Source organism: Caretta caretta, chromosome 3 (assembly GCF_965140235.1).
Source record: "Caretta caretta isolate rCarCar2 chromosome 3, rCarCar1.hap1, whole genome shotgun sequence".
NCBI classification, from domain to species: Eukaryota; Metazoa; Chordata; order Testudines; family Cheloniidae; genus Caretta; species Caretta caretta.
This window is the reverse complement of record NC_134208.1, coordinates 202,941,630-202,965,394: the sequence shown is the minus strand read 5'-3', so window position 1 is coordinate 202,965,394 and position 23,765 is coordinate 202,941,630. Positions and strand designations below refer to the sequence as shown.

Genomic DNA, 23,765 nt, shown 5'->3' with positions numbered 1-23,765 from the left:
TGCTGAATGGCCAGCTGTGACTGCAGTAAGATGACCCATTTCACTCCCCCTCCAAGTCAATGGTGAAACCTACCACTGACTTGCATAGGAACAAGCTCCAGGTGATTTTCTTCCTCTATAAATGCTACAGGTTTAGCGCTGCCCTCCCATACACCTGTACGATCCCAAGGGAAGTTGCCCACTAACGTGGGCATGCACAGGTTAGTCCTGTGGTTTTTGTGTTTCAGACATATTAGGCAAAGCATCGGTGTTTTTCCTAGGGTTTATATTCTGCACTTGCAATAACGGCTTAGACTCTTTTACTAATTTTTTTTTAAAAATGTGTTTTAAAGTCTTCCAGTTATTCTCAGTTTCCTATTTCAGTTTCCCCACTGACATGAATGATTTGAGCAGACAAACTGTATTGCTCTAGGTAACCAGCTTGCTCATCAAATGCCATGTGTGATTGAGCTAAGTGACTATTATGATTTCAGGACAACGCTAAGTGCTAGAAGCTGAATAAACTTCACACTCTACATTTCAGTAGGTGAAGGCTGTTTATGCAGGACAAATATCCAGTGGAGACTGACTGTTCTAATTTTTAAAAGCATGGAAGGCTTTTGACACTTACACTATTAATTTTCCAGTAAGGACAGTGAGTCCTTAAAATAACTGTTTAGCTAACCTCTGTATGAACTGGCTCTGCTTGTTACTACTAAAAGTGGAAGTACTCATTGTACTAATGGATTTTGGCTCTTCTCTGCTGCTTTACCTTTATCTTTTAAGCATAGACTTTATTATTTGAGAACTGGTGTTTTTCCTATGCGAAAAGATAAAGCGTGCATTTTAAATTAATCATACTTATAATATTAGCTACCATATCGCTGTAGCATTTCTTCCTGGAACAGGGGTGGGCAAAGTATGGCCCACAGGCCATGTCTGGCCCATCAGAACTTTTAATCCAGCCCTCGAGCTCCTGCTGGGGAGTGGGATTTGGGGCTTTCCGCGTGGCTCCCGGAAGCAGCGGCATCCCCCCCACCCCCGGCTCCTACACATAGGGACAGCCAGGGGGTTTCGCACGCTGCCCCCATCCCAAGCGCAGCCCCCTCAGATCCCATTGGCCGGGAACTGCGGCCAATGGGAGCTGCAGGGGCGTCTCCTGCGGACGGAACAGTGTGCAGAGCCGCCGGGCCAGCACCACGCCTCCACATAGGAGCCGGAGAGGGGACATGCCGCTGCTTCCGGGAGCTGCTTGAGGTAAGCGCCACCTGGAGCCTGCACCCCTGAGTCATTCCCCTGCCCCCCCCATGCCCCAGCCCTCTGCCCGAGCCCTGATCCCCATCCCACCCTCCAAACCCCTTGGTCCCAGCCCGGAGCAACCTCCTACACCCCAAACCCCTCATCCCCAGCCCCACCCCAGATCCTGCACCCCCAGTCAGAACCCTCATCTCCCCCTGCACCCCAACCCCCAATTTCATGAGCATTCATGGCCCGCCATACAATTTCTATACCCAGATGTGGCCCTCAGCCCAAAAAGTTTGCCCACCCCTGTCCTAGAAGCTCATAACTGCTGAACAATAATGCAATTACTAACATAGTAAATTGGACTGTACCAACATCCACTGCAAAGCTTTGCTTTGCTTTTTCTAGCAATACCCTTAAATCTCAGGTGCCAATGTCTTAGCCTGACCGCTGTTAATCTTGATACTCAAGGATCTGAAGGCCAAATGTAAACCTATATCCCAAAATACTGTATGCAAGCAGCTGTGTTTGATTAAAAGTCTTATGCTGGCAATATATTAATAAATTATTTGTGTGAAGATATAAGTGCAGTAAATATTTCATCTAAATATTTTAGATCTCAGCTCTCCCAGTTTAAAGCTCAGTTTCAACACTTAGAGCTGCTTTTGATGGACACTTTTAATCACTTCAAGTCAAGTCCCCTGCTTGGTATATCAAGACTCACTAGCTGCCTTGAAATCCTAAAATCCCAACTGAACCCTAAACAGCAGGTTTCAAACTAATTTCCTGACTTCCTAGCAGTTGAAGTGTGGGGCGGGAGTAGTCATCTGCAGCTGAACTAAGGCTTGGATTTGTATCGTGTATTTATGCAATTAGGTTTCGTTGGATTTTAAGTTCTTTAGAAATTCTTTGAATATATTTTTTTTTCCAGAGGACCTGTCGGAGGATAAACAACTGTACAGGAACTCTGAAAAATAAACGTATGTTCCGGAATAACTTGCTTTTGAAATAACTTCTGTAACATTGTGTGCCTGTATGTCGTCATCTTAGTAGAATTAGGTGTGGGTTTTTTTAAAGATATAGAGGAAAAATCAGAGTATCATTCTATAATGGGTGAATAAGTAGCTGGCTAAGATTCATTCTAGAACCCCGTCTTACAGAATGAAAAGAATTTGAGGCATAACAGGTCTAGAGACTAATCCCAAATGCCCCAGTGGCTCTAGAGTAACCAAAACTCTATTTGTCAAGCAGAAACTATATCAGTACTAGTACTGACAACATTGGAAAAAAACCGATGTTTTCCAGATATATCTGTGAGATTGGCTTGTCTGTTTGCTTTCAGTGGATATGAATGTCATCCTGATCAACGAGTCTTCTACAAAGCTCTTGTAGATGTAAAACTGAATACTTGGTGCTCTTTCAAATGTCCTTTATTGGCTGGAAAATGTGATACTGAAGTCTTTTTAATCATATGTTTGCATTCTGTGTATGTATATGTAATATGCACTTTATCTATGCCTATGTCCCTTTCTGAGTTTAGAGTGCTTGACTTTATAACCACATTCTTATAACATACCATTTTTTTAAACAAAATATAGCTCCCTATATCTTATTTAAAAAACGGGAAAAAATCATAGAATCATAGAATCTGAGGGTTGGAAGGAACCTCAGGAGGTCATCTCGTCCAACCCCCTGCTCAAAGCAGGACTGATCCCCAATTAAATCATCCCAGCCAGGGCTTTGTCAAGCCTGACCTTAAAAACTTCTAAGGAAGGAGATTCCACCACCTCCCTGGGTAACACATTCCAGTGTTTCACCACCCTCCTAGTGAAAAAGTTTTTCCTAATATTCAACCTAAATCTCCCCCACTGCAACTCCAAATGCCATCATGTGGAACAATATCAGCCTGCTGTGTAGGTCATCAGGAAGACTTCAACCCAGGACCTTTAGACCCACAGCACAAACTTCTACTGCTGAAACTCAAGGAGTAACTGGTAATGGTAGTTGTCTTCTGTGGGAATCCTCCATTAGAAGAGAAGATGGAACACTGTGCCCTGCCAGAGGCTTACCATAGCTATTTGCTAAACAGCAGAGGAATATATGGAATCAGAAATCCTGGCTCTGGAGAGGAGCATTATCAAGTGGTTCACCAGCTGAGCCCCAAGTTTAGAGTTGGTCATTTCTTATAAAAGACAGCATGGCTCAAAGGGTACTTGAGTGTGCCGTGTTAGAGAACTGTCTTCTATTCCTTGCCTTACTAGAAGCAACCTTATGTAACCTCTTGGTGGGGCATGACACTTGTCTGCTTCCTAAGGTAAGGGTATGAGGCCTTGCTCAATAAGAGCTCTGAAGTGAACAGAGCTACTAGCATTAGTCAGTGCAGGAACTGAGATGAGAACTCATGGTAGTCTCCTGGCTCATAATAAAGTAGACCTTCCTTAAGGCCACACACAGGGACTGTTGGCTTGCCTGTGTATAGTCCAGAGAGTTTCCTCAGTGGGGCCTGGAAATATGCATGCTCAGTGCAGCTGAAATGTTCAGAGATCTTAAGAACAGGACTTTAAAAGGCTTTATTGAACCGGTACAAATAGTGATTTTTTTTTTCCCCAGAGACTTATTACTTGGTGAAATCTGGATGAATTTTACTGGAGACAGTAAAAAGGCACTTCTGTGAACGTGGGAGTAACTCTCTGCCAGATGTCCAGTTCCTGCTCCAAAGCATCAAGGTGCTAGAGCTCTGCCAAGAAACAGTATGAAAAAATGTAACTGTGGCAAAACTACCTACTTTCCCCTAGCTTTATTCTGAGAAACAGCTCAACCACTTTTGCCGAAAGTTTTCCAGAACAATTCAGTCTGAGGTAGACACCCGGCCTGGAAACATTTCGACCAAATGGTTAAAGTTTGGCAAAGTCACAAGCAACAGAAAACTGGATTTTATAATTGACTGTGTTAAGCAGCAGTGTTGCTACAAGTTCCATCTATAGTAGGATAGAGATGTTCCTGTTTGGCAGAGAGAGGTACCTAGAGTACTTGGTGTATGATTTTGGTACGTGCTCTTTAAAGGACTCCACATTTATTGAACCACTTCGGCTATGATTAAGCCCTTCAATTTCCAAAGTGAGATAAACAGCATCGTAGCAGTGCTAGGCAAAGGTCTTTGGTTTGCAAAGTCTGCAGCTGCAGATTTCAACACTGAGCCTTGCTTTATATGAGGCTTGCCTATCTCATTCTAGAGACAGGACATGTTCAATTCTCGTGCTCATTTCAGGTGTACAAATAGTTCAGGAAAGTCACAGGCTCACTGATGCTGTCCTCTGGGAAAACTTTTTGCAACTGACATTGGGCCAGATCTTCCTTGACTTTCTCATAAGGCATGTGCGTTGAGTGAAAGTTTTCAGTGTTAGTAAGGCAAGCAGAAATTGGCCTATTATTGTCACATCAATTTTGAAAGGCCCTGCTATGACCCCATGGAATCAAAACAAGCACAATCCTTTCAAGTGTGCCTTGGCACCTTTTGACCGGAGGCTAAAATAAAGATGACTATCCCCAGAACAGAATTGCTTCTGCCTGACGTTATGATGATAATTCCAGAACAGCTGTTTTATATACAGCTATAGCGCTGGGCCAGATCCCATAAATCCAAACCACAATATTTCTATTTGTATCACTCCCATACAAAAGAGAGGAAATAGCTCTGATTTCTTCAAATGAAACAAAGTATTGAGATACTAGGGTTGGAAGTGGGTCAGTAATAGTGTCTTTCAGTTTAAAACAGCTCCTTTTTTAAAAAAAGAAACCCATTGCTCCTTAGGAAACTACACAACCCTGCCTGTGGCTCTTTTTAATTAGCTTTCTTGCTTTCATCTCATTTTTTCTGGAGACAGTTTAAAATGCACCTTTCTCTGTTACTTAGCAGAAGTTGTGACGTGTAATAATACTAAAACCCTTTTTAAAAAAAGCTGGAAAAAGGCAGAACATTCACCGAATGCCACTGTGCCACATGTCTAGTTATTACAGGGGGCAGGGGGGCAGAGCAGTAGTGGATTCAGCAAATATGCAGTCAGTCCACAGAATATAGCTTTAATGTTGGAGCATCATTGTTTTACTTGGCCTAATAATCATTAGCAGTATGTAAGATAGCTTTTGAATTTCATTTTCCATATTTTAACAGTTGGGAATGCTTTTTCAGAGGAAAAATGTGATTATCTTCCATTGTTGTATGCAGAGTTGTTGCCATATCGGTCCCAAGATATTCGAGAGACAAGCTGGGTGAGGTAATATCTTTTATTGGACCCATTTCTGTTGGCGAGAGAGACGAGGAAGAAGAGCTTGCTTCTCTCACCAATGGAAGTTAGTTTAATAAAAGATATTACATCACCCTCCTTGTCTCTCTAATATCTTGGGACTGACAGGATTGCAACAACACTGTATATTTCCTTGCTAACATTTTTAAGGGATGCTGTAGCCCCTTTAAAACCATATACATGAAGTTGATGTCTCAAGGACGTTTGATTTGTGGTGTTTGCTGGTATTGTGGACTAAAATGTTACCATCCACGTGGTCACTGAGCTGGCTGGGTATGTATGGATGCCAGACTTTTGGGGCCTAGCTGCACCCTGATATCGGCACAGCAATCTGCTTCCTTTATGGATGTGTTAGCATCCTCACAGAGCTGACCATGGCAATGACTCATGCCTGATATCAGTAGCTATGAGTGGGGAGGGAATAAGGCCTTATGTCCTCATAGGGGCTGGGGTCGTTAGTAAATGTAAGGATCAGATTGTTGACCCCTTTACTCTCAAAGCAGCACCATTGACTTCATTGGAGCTATCGTGGAGTAAAGTACTACTCAGCGTCACTGGGAGTATCCCAATCTTTTCAGACATCCAGCACTTCACACCCTTTCAGGAAGATTATGCTACGTTTTTAGGCCACATACGTTGTTTATGACAAATGTATTTTCAGGAGGATCCATAGAATCATAGAATCATAGAATATCAGGGTTGGAAGGGACCTCAGGAGGTCATCTAGTCCAACCCCCTGCTCAAAAGCAGGACCAATCCCCAATTAAATCATCCCAGCCAGGGCTTTGTCAAGCCTGACCTTAAAAACTTCTAAGGAAGGAGATTCCACTACCTCCCTAGGCAACGCATTCCAGTGTTTCACCACCCTCCTAGTGAAAAAGTTTTTCCTAATATCCAACCTAAACCTCCCCCACTGCAACTTGAGACCATTACTCCTTGTCCTGTCCTCTTCCACCACCGAGAATAGTCTAGAACCATCCTCTCTGGAACCACCTCTCAGGTAGTTGAAAGCAGCTATCAAATCCCCCCTCATTCTTCTCTTCTGCAGACTAAACAATCCCAGTTCCCTCAGCCTCTCCTCATAAGTCATGTGTTCCAGACCCCTAATCATTTTTGTTGCCCTTCGCTGGACTCTTTCCAATTTCTCCACATCCTTCTTGTAGTGTGGGGCCCAAAACTGGACACAGTACTCCAGATGAGGCCTCACCAATGTTGAATAGAGGGGGATGATCACGTCCCTCGATCTGCTCGCTATGCCCCTACTTATACATCCCAAAATGCCATTGGCCTTCTTGGCAACAAGGGCACACTGCTGACTCATATCCAGCTTCTCGTCCACTGTCACCCCTAGGTCCTTTTCCGCAGAACTGCTGCCTAGCCATTCAGTCCCTAGTCTGTAGCTGTGCATTGGGTTCTTCCGTCCTAAGTGCAGGACCCTGCACTTATCCTTATTGAACCTCATCAGATTAACCTCATCCAGTAGAACCCTGTCTTGTAACAAACCTAAAATTGCTAGGTAGATGTCTGTGCTTACACTCCGGGTATGTCTACGGTGCAATATGAGGGGTGACTGCAGAGTGGGTAGACACACCTGCACTAGCTTGGCTAAATAGCAGTGTAGATGCTGGGTATGTACTAGTGGTTCTAGTCTGTGCCTTTGCAACTACACTGCTACTTTTAGCTGCACTTGTGCAGGGACGTCTGCCCAGGCTGCACTCACACTTCTGACTAAGTGTAACTACGCTGCAGTTCAAGGTGTATCATATGGCCCCTTCTATGTGAAAGAGAGAACAGGCCATTTGTGACATGAAGAGCAGTTACCACTTCTTGCAGTGAACTCTAAAATATACTGAAACCCACTGTATGGAAAGGAATCCTTTCCTTTATGACACTGAGACCAGCATGACACCACAGCCAACATCACAATAAGGTGAATTCTGCATTTCTAATGTAAGCTAAGGCATAACCTCCTCTGCCCTGTGGGCAAAGAGCCTGTGAAATTTCATTTAAAAATGAAGCTTTCATTATTGTTAACATCTAAAACAACCAACCCGCTATTCATTAAATGCTGTTTAATTAAAAACTGGATTAAGTGATTTAGGGGCCTGAACCAATTCCCCCGATGTTATTGAGAATATTTCCACTGACTTTAATAGCAGTTGGATCTTGCCCCTAAGTTTAACCTTTTGGAAACAGCAAACAAGAGCATATTCAGCTTGTCCTGCTAATCGCTCATTTGGCCAGCAGTCTGGAAACTGCAAATGTGCTAAGGCTTAAATACAGCTTTGTCACTGGACAAAGAAATTGCACACCAGGTTCTCACCAGTTGCACATTAATAAAGTGGGAATTTATAACTACCTCTGAAGTAGGCTTTATAACAGTCTGACATTCAGGGCTGAGAGTGGGTTAGGGAGACTTTTTTCCCCCTCTAGGTTACTCGTGTTAATCTGAAATCAAGTGAGTGAATCTTTATCTGATTTTTTTTCTGAAATTGGTTAGTGTTGCTGTCACTGTCCTAGTTGACAAGTGTCCATGTCACAAAAGAACACCCTCCCTGCTGCCCTTAACTGCTGCCCTGTGGGCATTCCTAGCAGAGAGGCCAAAGACCAAATGAACATGGAGGCTACACTACCATTCAAGCTAAGTGGCGGTCTCTCCGAGTCAAGGTTGAGGCATGTTGCCAAAAAGAGCGGGAAAGCTTGTGCGGCTGCTCTGCTCCCTGCTTATTTGTTCTGTACATTTGGCAACTTTCACAAGCACTGATATAATGAATTTATTTCCCCCAGCAGTAGAATTTCTGTTGAAGAAACACTTCCCTATATCAGCGCTGTTGTAATGCACTGGTAGCTGAGGAAACGGCTTAACTGCTACCTTCTGACTTGAGGCACAGCATCGTATAAACTGTACTGCCCCAGGAGCAGCTGTTGGGGGTGCCGTGACTCAGACATGTCTGTATCAAAATTACACAGGCTCCCAGCGTGTAGAGATTTACCGCATGCCAATAGCAGCAGTGATTAAGTACCCTCCTGCCCCAGTGCTGGCTTAGCTACTGGGACCAATGAGTCCCACGGCCCACCGGGGATATCAGCTTGCGGCTCCTTTATGGAGCTGTGAGCACAGGTGTGTACCTGGCGTGGTTCAGCACCCTCCCTGACACCTGTCCCTTCTGCGCCGTCAGGGAGACCCTGGGGCACATATTTCTCTGGGGTGTGCCAGGTTGCAGCTCCTTTTCCAGCTCTTCCAGAATCTTCCCCTGAGATTCTGGTTGCACTTTTCCCCGCACCTCCTGATATATGCACCTCCTATCCGTGGCCCCACAAAGCCTCAAGGCCTCCTCGTCAACCTCTTCCTGGTGCTCAATAGGTACTGGGACCAATGAGAGGGGGAGTGGGGAGCCAAGGGGGTGGTCATTCTCCATCTGCTCCCAAGACTGTAACTGAGCAAAGATTAAGCCCGACTTAATTTTATATGCATGAATCCAAGGTAGCCCATATAGGGGCATACTGTGGGGGTCTTGCTCCCTCTTATTCCCTTGCGCAGGTGCATAGTCTGAGCCACAACCTGGCACTTAACTAGACAAATCGCTAGGAATTTTTTTAGTGATTTCTTTTATGTATCTACTGCAGGAACAAAGAGTTTATTGTATTACTTATTGTATGTATTGCATATTGTAGACAGAAGGTGCAGGATAAACAAAATAGTTCCCCCACCTCCCTTTAAACTCTACCCCTCAGAAAGCAGCTGAACACTGAAAAATGCTCTTCACGAGGGCCAGCCAGAATGATGCTGAACTCCTTGCTGGCCTGACAATGGCTCCCAGCCTTCTTTTTGGAGGTGATCTCATTGGCTGTGCACACAGGCTCTTTCAGCTTGGCTTGGCAATCTCATGACCGCCGTGAAAGCGGGTGGAATACATCAGCTACTAATGGGGACCAGGGAATGACTGAGACTGTACCATAATGGGGGTGAACAATGGGTGGGGATATGTCAGTAGAGACAGCGCTTTTTGTGCGTGATGACGTATCTTTTCTAATAACTCCCAATATTAATTATACTTTAATGTCTGTGTATTGGATAAGGATAGAAATCACGGTCTCTTTAAAAAAAATGGGGTGAATCTATTTTCTTCTGGGTTTAGATGCCTAGTTCAACTACACAGTCAAGATGGAGGAAAGGAGCAGAACCTTGCTTGGGGCTGGACTGTCACAGCACCTATATGGCCATGCAGGGGATAAAAGTGAGGAATGCCCCACACTCCTTTGCTTGAGCCCCTGCTCAGCCAAGGGATGCTTGACTTCTGGCTCTAGCCAAGAGAGAGTGAGTCAATGAATAGGGGCTACTCTGCCGATACTCCCCACTGTGAGTGGGGTGGTGGAACTGGGCAGGGTCTGGGAGGAACCCTGGCTCCACGCGCTCCCTTGCTCGCTGACCGGGCACATGTGACTGGCTGGGCACATGGGGGAGCAAGCTACTCCATGGAAGGGTGAAGTAACTTACTCCTTCCCCAAAGCAAGTGGGGAGCAGTGAAAGAACAAAATGTGTTCATTCCTGCGGTAGGCCAACTACATGCTGCCCTTTATCCAGGGAAGATAGCAAAGTTATGATCCGGCTCTTGGAGAAGAATGGCAGGGATACTCCACACACTCTTAGTCCTATTTCCTTCCTTTTGCAGGGGGAGTGAGGGGTGGGGGGGCTGTGATCAGTGTCATTTAAAGCATCTCACCCCGTTTATTAACTGAAATACATCAGACAATGCTGTGTGGAAGTAGCAAAGCTGACACATAATCCTCTGTTGCTCTGTGCTCCTTGTCTTGACAGAAGAGTCCCAAAGAAATCCCCAGGCTTGCTTCGCTGGTGAGAAAAACCTGAGCCAGGAAAATCTCCACAAACAAACCCTGCCGAAGGGACTTGCATTCTAAAAGAGAAGTTATCATTTAGCATGGCTAAGGAAACAAGGGCCCTGAGGCAGACCCCACTGGCAGGAGGATCAGGCCCCAGGTTGGGAGCCGTGAAGAGCAAATGAGAGTCCACAGTGGCTGAAATCTCAGAACGGAGAGGTTGCAGTACAATTGTGGGGAACTAGAATTGACACACCAAGTTGTACAGAAATAGAATCTTGGTGCTAAAGGATTTAGGTGCCCACCATCTCATGTCGTTTAGCATCGCCCTCTAGTCTATCAGTGTCCATGACTGGGCTGCCACTCTGACCTCTCTGTCCTGCTCTCTCCTCTGTTAATTCACTCCACAGTCCAGCTTCATGGACTTCTTCACCTCTCTTTCCTGCATGCTGTAACCTGCCTCATCCATGCCCAACAGCTACTTCCTCTACACCTAGCCTCTCAGACCAGAGGGGCTATGGAGAAAATATCATCTCCCTTCAGAGGAGGAAAACTGATAAATAGCAAGAGAGAGCAGTAGAAATACCAGAAGGGAAATGGGTCACTGGTGCCAGTATCAGGCCTCTTGTTTTCTCAGCCATGTTAAAAAGATAATTTCTCTTTTAGGATGAGTCCCTCTGATAGGGTTTGTGGAGATTGTGGAGGCTCATCTCCAGTCTTGATTGTGTGGCTGGATGGTCCAGTGGACCGGGCACTGGCCTGTGACTCAGGAGGCCTGGTTTCTAGTCTCAGCTCTGCCACTGATTTCCTATTTGACCTTGGGCAAGGAATTTACTCCACCCTGTGTCTCAGCTTCCCATCTGTAACATTGGGATACTATATCACAGGGGTGTTGTGTATATCAGATCCGCTAAAGATTGTGAGGCTCTGTGATGGGCTGCCCATGCCACAAAAGGCAAAGCAGGTTGTTGGGGCAACTAACTTGGTAGGCCACACCTGGGGGATAGCCAGGGCCTGAAAGGCTAATTGATGAGGGAGCCCAGCTGGGCACGGGCTGGCTGAGCTTGTATGAAGCCAGCAAGCTGATAACAGAAGAGGGCTGCAGGGAAAGTAGTCTGCAGTTGTTCCCTGGGAGAAGGGAGTCTGGGATGGTAAACCCAAAGGAGGGGGCCAGAAGATATGAAGGAGAAATCACAATAGGGCCTGGGAGCCAGTAGACAGTAGTTGCGGGACAGGGTCCCTGGGCTGGAATTCAGAGTAGACAGCAGGCCTGATTTCCCCTACCAGCCGCTGGGAAAGTGGTACAGACCTAGCCTTGGACCAGAAAACAGTGTACAGCAGAGGACAGAGTGGGATTTTGATATCCTGGAAGGGGAGATCTATATAGTGAACGGGCTGGAGTGCTGAGTCATGACGAAGGAGCACCACGAGTCTTGGAGAGCAAGCGGGATATGTGGTGTGAGCAACTGTCGAGAGGGGGTGTCTGATCAGAAAAGAGTGAATCCCCAGATGCAACCATACGGCAGGACCCCAAGGGTGAGCAGTAAGCCCAGTGACAGGCACTCAAAAACTATAGGGATAGAATTTGTTTTTAAATAAACCCCAAGAAGCATTGTAACTCTTTCTTTTAACTATAATTCTTGTCCCAAAAGAGCTAAAGCCAAGTCAGCTTAATGCTGTTATTTTCTATCTTCCCATAAGTCATATTATATTAAAAGGAAGAGCTTTTACTGCAGAATACAAATGGCAAACAAACCTAGTAGGGAAAAGGAGATGTATTTCACAATGTACTAATTGTGGGCCATTCTGGAGATAGCACAAATATTTAGTACTGACTAATATTCTTTCCTAGACTATACGAAGTCATTATAATGAATGATATACCCTTTTGAGTGTCTGTGCATTACGCATGCTCTCTGGACAAGTTGTGATCAGGACCAGGAATTATGCCAATTTATTATGGTTAAAGTGATACTATTTAGCATTTATATAGTACTTTATATTTGCAAGGGGAATTTTAACTAACTAACCGTTTCAACACTCACATGTACTCAAGTGTTATCACCATTTTACAAATGAGAAACAGATTTAGAGGTTAAGGCCCAGATCCTGAAAGGTATTTAGGCTCCTAACTCCCACTGGCTGAAATCAAGGAGCCTAAATACCTTTGAGGATCTGGACTTGTCTCTGACTTCAGAATGCTGTGTTTAGAATGCAGGATTAGAACTGAGCGTCCTGGCTCCGTGATCCATCCACTAGATCATGCCACTTCATATATCTCCAGTTAAGAGTTTATAAAAGTGATTGGGATTGGGGAACGCTGGAATCTTCTGGCGTATTCCAGAGCTCCCCACAATAACCACCCTGCTTCCCCGGGGTAGTTAGTGTGAGACGACACTGGGCAAAGAAATGGAAGCATCACATCATCAGAACCAACTCTGAGGCTAGCTGATGCTGTTGGCTAGCAGTTTCCCGGAATTGTTTTTTATGAATTAACCCTTTGTTGGGTGTCAAATCCACAGTTAGTTCTTGGGCACTTACACCTTCCCCTGAAGAACTTTGGATCCTCAAACTCCATGTCCACATGACACGCAGCCTTAAGCCCCACAATCTCAGCTGGCCAAGCTTTTAGCCACTCTGGACTTAAAAAAAAAAAAAAGAAAGAAAAGGCAGATGGACTGAGGGCATATGAGTCCTTGTAGTCCTGATTTGCCAAATCCTTCAAAGAATGTATTTTTCATTTTTTACAGGCTATCTTTATCCCTAGGGCTCTCCTTCCCCTTTAGCTCAGTCCACATTTTCCTTTTTTTAAAAGCTACTCTGGTTTTGTGGCACGTAGCAATGACTTTCCATGTACCTATCCTGCAGAATCTAAATGTTAAAAAGCAGCCATAGCCTTAAGTAAAGATTTTGGGTGCCTCATATTTCAGTCCTGTATCCCATCTTCAGGATACAGACACTCCAGAGGAAGGTGGATGGGGAAACCTTTTGTGGCCCATTATGAATAATGGGCCAGATTCTATGCTGCAGCAGGAGTAGGAACCCAGACTAAGGGGCTAGAAAGACGGCATTAAATCACTTATTCATCTCCCTAATTTGCACAACTGTCCATTGGCTGTTCTGAGTTTTTGAGCAGCTCGAGTGCCCTGGCCACACCCCAGCATGCCACTAGTGAGGGGCTTACAGGTTAGTTTAGAGCTGCATGCTTTGGCCCTAACCATCTTGCGTGCCGCATGCATTGGAGAATTCTCAAAGGGGCCATCCCTCTTTACTGTTCCCTTACCGCCCATTAATCCTATATTGGTTGTGTAACAGGGAAGAGAATCCATCTCAGCATTCCAAGTTTCTTCCCAATCCTGGGAAGTCCGTGATTAGTTTATGTCGTGAAGGAAGAGGATGTGTTCCCCTTCGAACTGTCTTACCCTAGCTGGTATAAAATGATATTCACATAAATGTCTAATCCTCATTTCATTACAGAGTCAACTTTAAAATCTGTTTGCAGAACAAACAAAGTTAAAATCAAAGCTAATGGAATCATGAAATGATTTAGTTGATTTACACTTTAGCTCATGCTACCACTAAGTACACTTTTAAAGTTATAAAGAGATGAAGAATTATGATATAATGTTAAAGCACAATTCATCTAGACATTGTTTGGAATGCTCACCCTGTTAGGCATATAATGCATCTGAAACACTGTAAAGATGCATTTAAAAAACCATTGAGAGATCAAAGTCAGTAGCACGAATGAGTGGTCATTGTAGACAGGGTTGACACGTTTCATATCTGTTCCTACATATATATATATAAGGCTCTGAACTTCTGAAGAGATTTCCAATTCAATCTTAGTCAAAGATTATCTCATATGCCACTTAGCGTTGACAATTTTCATGTGCTTTTGTGTGATGAAGCAAGTACTCCCTCTGGGGATGATGTACACGGTTGCGTTAGGTGTTAAAATAAATTGTGGTAGGAGGGGGAAAGAGCTGATTGATTGAGAAGACAATTTCCTGGATTCTTAGCTTTTGCGTATTGTGACAGTGTATCTCTTTCATCATGGCAGGATTCAGCGTTGCCCCTCTGGCATTGAAGGGACCTGATGTAAATCAGTCCCACTCAGGATGTTTAATCCTTCACATTGTCTTATTCACAATATTTTACAGGGTAGGCCCACAGGGCTTCTTTAAACATAAACAAAAAAAAATTAGATTTCCTAACTCCCACTGGAGTACTGCCTCTTAAGCCAGCTACTGATCACCAGCCACCCTGTCTAACCACTCTTGGCCCAGCAATGTTGGGAACAAAGGCCTCCCTCCCCAAATACAAGGCTTCCCCTTACAGGGTAAAACAGCTCTTTACCTAGGAGGAGCCTGTCCCCTTACTTCACACAACCCTTCTGCACCTTGCTTCCCACCTCTCCTCCCCTTTCTCAGTGGGAGAGGTTTTTAAAGGTCACAGGCTGCCCTTAATTAGACTCAGGTGACCATAATTAACCTGAGGCAACTTCTTTCAGTTCATAGGGGAAAGGGCTTTAGTCATTCTAAGACAGAAAGTTACCTTCAACCACCCTCCCATTACTCAGGTCTGACTTTTTCACAATACCTATTGACAGAAAGGCCTGTTTTCTGGTAGGATCTTAAAACGGTTAGTAAACTTCCCCTGGCAAATGGGTAACTAAAGTCCTGACTCTGCAACCAGATCCAGTAATTCCAATCCTTGCACATCGGCACTCTACAGGAATGGGTGCAGGAGCTATGGATGTCACTTTGATTTTTGCCAGGGGGAGAGTAAAGCCTTGTATTTGATGTGATACAGCAGTCTGGCACTGCTCAGTGTTCCTTGACTAGTATAAGAAAGTCCTTCTCACAATTTGGGCTAAATGCAGGAATCATTGGGAGAACTCTCTGGCCCGTGTTTTATGCAGAAGGTCACGCTATGTGATCATAAGGGCATTACAGACCGGAATAGGTCCAAGGGAGGGGGGGGGGGAATCAGTCATTTTGAAGAGTTTTGGTTTTGTTTGTTTTTCCTCTTCCTATCTCCCCCACCCTCCTCAACATTAAATACAGTCAGGGGTTGAAACGTTCCCACATAAACAGGAAATGTAAGACTGCTGTATGTAAACCCTCTTTGTCACAGGAGGAGATTAAATCAATGGGCACAGTCAAGTACAGGCTGGGTGAAAATTGTTCGAGAGCCCCACTACTCTGGGAGCAGCCATGTTTAAACATGATTGGCTACAATTTCAGAATTTATAGAACCTAGGCTTAAAAAACAGACATAAAATACACAGTTTATGGTTTATGTTTATGGGCATCCAGAATCCAGGCCAGGTTTTCAGCAGAGCTCAGCTCCCATTTAGACACCTAAATAAGCGGTCATCTTTTCAGATGAGTATGGCCTATATTGGGTGCTAAGTACTCTTGAAAGTTTGGTTTTTTTTAAGGTACCTAGATAGGTGCTAGAGCACCTTGTGAAGATGTGTCCAAGAGCTCTCTTGAAAATCTGTCCTCACATGGGTGAATAACTGGTACTTACCCTTTGTTTTGTGTTTGATTAACCTATGCTGTATATGTTAATTTTTGTAAAATATTTCCAGCATCCTACTAACAACTGGTTAGGTGGCCTGATGGAATCAAAGTTTTGGTTCAAATACACAAAGAAGCTTATAAGTGCGAGAATGTGGATAAGATGCATTCTCAGTCAAAGACATAGAGTCAATAACCTTAAACTAAAGTTGCGTGTTGTGCATTAGCTGTGCAATGGCAACGTAAGAGGAATGTGTATACCAAGGCCTTCATTCCTAGGCCAGTTGGGTGGACTGTTGAAACAATACTGAACAGGAATAACGTCCCATAGGATTGGTCAGTGACTATGTTGAGGCATTGCAGTCTTGAAAGAAGGATGTACTGTCACTATCATTTCTGACACCTTTTATACAGCATCCCTTTGATAAAACAAGATGGTTTACCAGAAGACAATCTTGCATCTAATAAGATTATTTTTTAATATGGATATTCTGCTTTCTCTCAGTTTACATTTAAATTTGTCATCGTTGCACTAGGAAAATCAGAATACATCTGGGGAGTATCTTTTGTAGTATCACTTCATGAAAGACTTCTGACAATCTTTCTGATCTCTTGTCACAACTGAAGTGCAGTCTTACTCTCTGCTCGGTCTGATGACAAACGGTGTGTCTGTCAGTCTATTCAGCCATCCTATAATACTCATGCAAATTATTTTACTGTCATTTTAATGGTATGGGTCTGCCACAGGGTGTTCTACTCACTCCTAGGTGGTGCCTCTCTGGCAGTTCTGGGGATTAGCTCGGCCCAGTTCAGCACCCCCTTTCTTCTCTCCTACTGTTGCAACTCTCTTTCTGCCCACAGAGTCACTCAACCCTCCAGCCGGGTCACACTGTGATTCCCCTTCCAAGGGAGTCTTTCAAAGTCCTCATGCCCCCTGCCCTGTGTCACTCCCACAGCGACTCCGGCAGTCTTCCTATTCACCGACCCTAGCAATGCCACTCTGTGGCTGGCAGGGAAACCCAGGCCTGCCCTCTGCTCTGAGTTGCAATGCAAGGCTTTACAGAGAGCAGTTAAGGTCTGCACTTACATCTCTACCTTACTGCTTTTACCCGTGAACTACCAATTGTGCTTGTCCAAGCTTTTCGTTCTCCAGCCTTCCTAGTCAGACACCTCTCTCTTAGGTCTACTAGGTAAACCCTTCCTCCTAGGTTCCTATCCCTTTCCTCAGGGGTTGCTATTTCCCCTTGCCTCGGGGAGAGAGACTGCAGGCTTCCTCCCGGCTCCCTCCTTGCTTTGTGGTATCTAGAAATTTTGTCTCAAACACATCCAGAGGTGACCTGTATCCAGTCAATATGGGGATTGTTGAAATCATCCATTCTTATTGAGTTTTCTATTTTTATAGCCTCAGTAATCTCCTTGAGCATTTCACAGTCACCAAGACCATCTTGGTCAGGTGGTCTGTTTTATAGTCTGTCTGCTATACTCTTATTATTCAAGCATGTAATTTTTATCCATAGAGTGCATGTCACTTCAGGATGGGATGCACAGACAATATATCTACACACATTAAATGACTGCTTCTTGGAGCAGCAAGTCCTGGAACCCACAAGGGGAGAGGTACTTTTTGATTTAGTCTTAAGTGGCACACAGGAATTAGTCCAAGAGGTGAATATAGCTGAACCACTGAGTAATAGCAACCATAACATAATTAAATTTAACATCCATGGTGGCGGGAGAGGGGTGGGAGAATGCTAGAGAAACCCACCACAATAGCATTGAACTTCAAAAAGGGGAACCACACAAAAATGAGGAAGCTAGTTAAAATGGTAATTAAGAGAAACAGTCACAAGAGAAATGCTTGCAAGCTGCATGAAAACTATTTATTAAACAACTTAAGAGAGGTTCAAACTAAATGCGTACCGCTAAATGAAAAAAAAAAAAACACAGAAAGAAGCAAAAAAAAAAATTGCCACCATGGCTAAACAGAATAAAAGAGATAGTTAGAGGAAAAATGGTACTAGAAGCCAAATCCTATTAAGGAAAATAGAAAGGAGCATAAACTCTGGCAAGTCACTTGTAAAAGTGTAATTAGGCAGGCCAAATATTTGTAGAGCAACTAGCAAAATAGACAACAGTAAAATATATATATATATTTTTAATTATATCAGAAGCAGGAAGCCTGCCAAACAGTCAGTGGGGTTACTGGAGGATTGAGGCACTAAAGGAGCAGTCAAGGAAGACACAGCCTTTGCGGAGAAGCTAAATGAATTTTATGCATCAGTCTTCACTACAGAGAATGTGAGCAATTCTTCTTAGGTGACAAATCTGAGGAACTGTCCCAGATTGAGGTGTCATTAGAAGTGGGTGGAACAAATTGATAAATTAAACAGTAATAAATCACCAGTACCAGATGATATTCATCCAAGAGTTCTGAAGGAACTCAAATGTGAAATTGCAGAACTACTAACTGTGGTATGTAACCTATCATTTAAATCAGCTTCTGTACCAGATGACTTTAGGAAAGCTAATGTAACACCAATTTTTTTAAAAAGGCTCCAGAGGTGATCCTGGCGATTACAGGCTGGTAAGCCTAACTTCAGTTCCAGGTGAAAAACAGAACCTGTAAAGAACAGAATTATCATATGTATAGATGAACATGATTTATTGGGGAAGAGTCAACATGGTTTTAGTAAAGGGAAATCATGCTTCATCAATCTAGTACAATTCTTTGAGGGGGTCAAACATGTGGACAAGGGTAAGCCAGTAGATATAGTGTAGTTGGACTTTCAGAAAGCCTTTGGTAAGGTCCCTCACCAAAGGCTCTTAAGTAGACTAAGCAGTCACAGAATAAGAGGGAAGATCCTCTCATGGATCAGGAACTGGTTAAAAGATAGGAAACAAAGTGTAGGAATAAATGGTCCATTTTCAAAATGAAGAGAAGTAAATACCACTGTCCCACAAGGATCTGTATTGGGACCAGTGCTGTTCATAAATGATCTGGATCATAAATATTCATAAATGATCTGGAAAAAGGGGTTAACAGTGAGGTGGCAAAGTTTGCAGGTGATACAAAATTATTCAAGATAGCTAAGTCCAAAGCAGACTGAAAAGTTGCAAAGGAATGCACATTGGAAAATATAATCCCAGCTATACAAACAAAATGATGGGGCCTAAATTAAGTGTTACCACTCAAAAAGAGAGACCTTGGAGTCACTGTGGATAGTATATTAGCTTTTGACTGCAACTGCACATTGTTCAAAAAGACTGTAAGGATCCATTAGGAAAGGGATAGACAAGAGAAATTATCATAATACCACTTATAAATCCATGGTACACCCACACATTGAATACTGTGTGCAGTTCTGGTTGCCCCATCTCAAGCAAGTTATATTAGAATCCGAAAAGATACAGAGAAGGACAACAAAAATGATTAGGGGGATGGAACAGCTTCCATATGAGGAGAGACTAAAGACTGGGACTGTTCAGCTTGGAAAAGAGACATCTAAATGCGCAGGGAGAGAAGAGAGAGAAATCTGTGGATGTTCTAGAGGTCTATAAAATTGAGTGGTATGGAGGAAGTGAATAGGGAAATGTTGTTTATCCCTTCACATAACACAAGAACCAGGGGTCACCAGATTAAATTAATAGGCAGCCAGTTTAAAACAAACCAAAGGAAACACTTCTTCACAGTCAGCCTCTGGAACTTTTTCCGGGGGATGTTGTGAAGGCCAAAAGTATAACTTGGTTTACAACAGAAGTAAGTTCAGGGAGGCTAGGTCCATCAATGGCTATTAGGCAAGATACCCTGGGGTGACAGGGGATGGATCACTCAATAATTGCCCTGTTCTGTTCATCCCTCTTGGCCACTGTCAGTTGGCAGGATAGTGGGCTAGATGGACCATTCATCTGACCAAGTATGGCCATTCTTATTTATCCAGGTAATATAGCAATAGTTGTAATCCATTATTCCTAGGGTTTTTCTGTTTTTTGGCAACTCCCTGAGCATTTCCCAGTCACTGTTACAAACCTGCTCAAGTGGTTAGTAGTTGAGTCCTACTGCTTTACTTTTTTTTTTACATATAGTGCCACTCCCCCACCATTGTAACCTACTCTGTCATTCCTATGTATTGTGTACCACAGGGCCGGCTCCAGGCACCAGCGAACCAAGCAGGACGTCGGGCTCTGGGGCGGCAATCTACCTTTGGCGGTGACGGGAATTGGCAGCAGCTCCGTCACAGCGCGTTTTGCGCTCGGCGGCAATTCGGCAGTGGGGACGTGACTCTTCTTCGGTCGCCGGCAGCAATTCGGTGGCCATACCGTCACTCCACCTCCGTGTTCAGCGGGCAGGATTCCGCCTCCCCATTCGGCAGCAAGTTTTGGGTTTTTTTGATGCTTGGGGCGGCAAATATGCTGGAGCCAGCCGTGGTGTACCAGGATATTACCATGTCCCACTGATTATAATTCTTTCATCACGCCAAAACGCCCAAATAAAATAAACACATTCTATATGTTGTACCATAATTCTGCTGTATTTTAGTTTTATAAGGCAGTCAAAGGCTTTGACCACTGAATGGATTAGATTTAAATCAAGGCACCAAAGGTAGGTGCCTTACTTTTGAAATACAAAAGGAATTTATTTTAAAAGCAATGTACATTTGAGGAAGAATTTCTCTTCCATAAAGATAACATGTACTTTGCCAGTCACATTTATAATGCAGTACCAATACTCTCCTGCACTGTGCATTTGTAATATTTCACATAGTTCTCTTAAAAAATTGATGCTGTGAGTGGAATTACTTCAGCTCTGGCACTTACTGGCTGCAAGCATAGTGTCCTCTATTGAACATTTACAGCAAGCTAAAACACTACGAAAATATTGTTGCCAGCAAGAAACGTGTTATACTGAGTGCTAAGCACAAAGTTGTTGTGGTCTTTTATGTCAAAGAGCTGACCAGCGGAGCCCCAGCTGTGTCGGTTTCATTTATAATAAGGATGTCTACTACTCACTGCTGGGTCATCGCCTTGTGGCCACATCTGGGGACTACCGCTCAACCAGTCTGATGCCCCCTCCTTCGGTTGCATACCCTTTCTCTCTCTCTCAGGACTCTGTATTGCTCCCTCTTTGTGGCTTGGCCCTCTGGCCACCTCACTATAGTGTTTTCCCCTTCCAGGGTCTCAAAGTCCCACTGGACAGCCTGTCTCAGGCAGTCTTCCGTTCCATTCCCAGACTATGCCACTTCCCCTGGAGCTGGTAGGAGAACCCAGGCCCATCAACTCCTCAGGGTTCCAGCCCCGGGACTCTTATGTCCAGCAACTATGATCTAAGCAAGCCCAGACCCGGTTGCTGCTTCCCTGGGCTCTTTCCTACTGTCCTTTCTCAGTCTTCTGGCCCACCCCTGAGTTATCACTAGAACCACCACTGTTCCCTGTGGCTACTTCATCCTCTCTCAGGTACTTGCTAGAGTCTGCGTTCCCAGGCAAGATCCCAGGGTTTAGTCCCCACTAGGATTCCGTGTCTCTTTCCAGTTCCCTTCTGCTCTAGAGAATGACTGCAAAGTTCCTTCCTGCAGCCTCCTTCTTACCACCAACTTCCTCTTTTTGTAAGTCCGGCCCAGCTTCTCCCCAAGCCGAACTTCATCGGTGATTAGGCCTCATCCATCCCTGACTTTCTTCCAGGTGCATCCTGTAAGGTTAATTGGCCTATTTTACTGTTTAGGGCTCGTGTTGTGTAGATGGTGTCCTATCAAAAAGGGCATTGCAAGATCCAGACAAATCATTCACTTTCTTCAGTGCCTGCAGATCAGTAAGGACGTGATTGAGCAAGGTACTCAAGCATGTGCCTAGTTTTAATCATGGGAGTAGTCTTCAATGGAAGACTACTCCCATGCTTAAAGTTAAGCGTGCACTGAAGTACCTTGCTGAATTGGGCCCTTATCTTTGTGTCTGTATTTTATTCAAGGGGCTTGCAAACTGGCCCTCTTTGTATGCTTCCATTCAACCAGACATGCCTCTCAAACTGGGGACCAGAAGGAGGTGGTGGAGAGCCACTGTGTCACTTCTATATCATCCCAGGGATTCTGTCTACATAGGAGCAATCCCCATGTAGCCAGTGAAGTGAGCTTTACAGCATCTTTGTTTCACACTAGAGTAAAAGATCTGGCCCTTTAAGATAAAGAGGGGCTAGATAAAGGCTTGTGGCAGGTGGGAAAATATATTTAAGCATCCTGTTTCAAGAATTACCTATTCCCAAAGTTCATTTCCTTAACTGTGGAACAAACTTTTACAGGTGAAGCATGTCACGTGTCATAGGCAATGCTGTCTGACTAACAGCAGGCAGAGCTAATTGAGCACAGATACTAATGTCAGGGAGGGATGGTCCTGAATACAGGGTAGCAATTCCTTTGTGCCTACAGGGAATCTCATTTGTATGCAATGGCACAGACAGAGTACCTCTTCTCTGCCCCTCGGTTAAACCTAGTTAGCCTAGAGAATCTCCGGAGATTTAATAATGCAGTATAACAAAGTCACCAAAGAGGTAAACAAGAAGAGAGTGTCTTCCTGCATATTTGATGGGCATGTCAGGAAGCTTGGCTGTTAGGGGGGCAGATGAATGATGAATTTCAGTCCAAATGGTGTTTAGTTCAGAAAATTACAAGTGCCTCAAATCAGGGCCTTAGAATGAAAACACCTCTTAAACCTTAACAATAACATCCTTGCCGCAATGCCATAATGCTTTCAATGTATTTAGCCCATTTTGATGCCGAATGCTATCATTTTTTGTGCACAGCTGATCTCGTATCACTTGATATGATGGCAAACAAATAAACCCCTTCAAATATAAAATAGCATGTTCATATACTGAAGTCTGTCAATATAAAGTATCCATTATTTTTTATCTCTAAAGAAGTGGTGTATGTATTTACCTTCTCTAAAATGTACAGTGGAGTCTACAGGTTTCCTTCTGAGTCATTGTGCTTAGAAAGTACTTAACACTGAAACAGGTTTTAACTCATTTTTATAGCACTAGTAGGCAGTGTCTTCTTAATAACATTTTCTGAGACTAGAGAAATGTTACCATTAGAGGTGGACTGTTGCTAGAAAGAGGCAACTGAGATCAACTAGACCAGCGGTTCTCAAACTTTTGTACTGGTGACCCCTTTCACACAGCAAGCCTCTGATTGTGACCCCCCCTTTTAAATTAAAAACACTTTTTAATATATTTAACACCATTATAAATGCTGGAGGCAAAGCAGGGTTTAGGGTGGAGGCTGACAGCTTGTGACCCACCATGTAATACCCTTGCGACCCTCTGAGGGGTCCCGACTCCCAGTTTGAGAACCCCCGAACCAGACACTTCATTAAAGAATGCAACAGAATAAATTCAAGCAAGGCTCTAGCTTCTTTTTGGTGTTTTGGTTTTTTGTTTAATAGAAGTCTAAAGAAATAGAGGGCATTTCTGTGTCACCTTTCTGCCTCGTCTTGTCAGCAGCAACCAGGGGGCTGGATTAAATAGCTCCTGCAACCAATAAACACCAGACGCTTGAACCCCCACCCAGAAGTTCTGGGCTCACTAAAATCTGGGCTCGCTACCTTCCCTACGCACCTCTCATGGGCAATACATCCCCACTCACAAGCACTGAGTCTGGGTATGAGACAAGGAAAACTTATTAGGGGAAAATGGAACACAGCATCAAGCTGGGAAGACACAGCACCAATATATCTATGTGAATGGTAAGTAAAACACGCTCTCAGGGTGTCTTTGGCAGTCTTTTGCATATCAGCGCCACGCTCCCCTCTTCCCCCACCCAATAACTTAGTGTTAGTGAGCAGGATAGTCCTAGAATCCCGAGGTCCATTCCAGCAGACTTGCCTC

General features: G+C 44.0%; 1 long non-coding RNA gene across 1 annotated transcript; it reads left to right on the top strand.

Annotated features, from left to right (window-relative positions):
- The first annotated feature begins 894 nt into the window (after positions 1–894).
- LOC142071468 (uncharacterized) lies at positions 895–20,416 on the top strand. The gene is made up of 4 exons (XR_012667499.1): positions 895–1,236; positions 2,153–2,201; positions 3,832–3,947; positions 20,033–20,416. It is a non-coding gene; the product is annotated as an uncharacterized LOC142071468 (long non-coding RNA).
- The last annotated feature ends 3,349 nt before the right edge of the window (positions 20,417–23,765 follow it).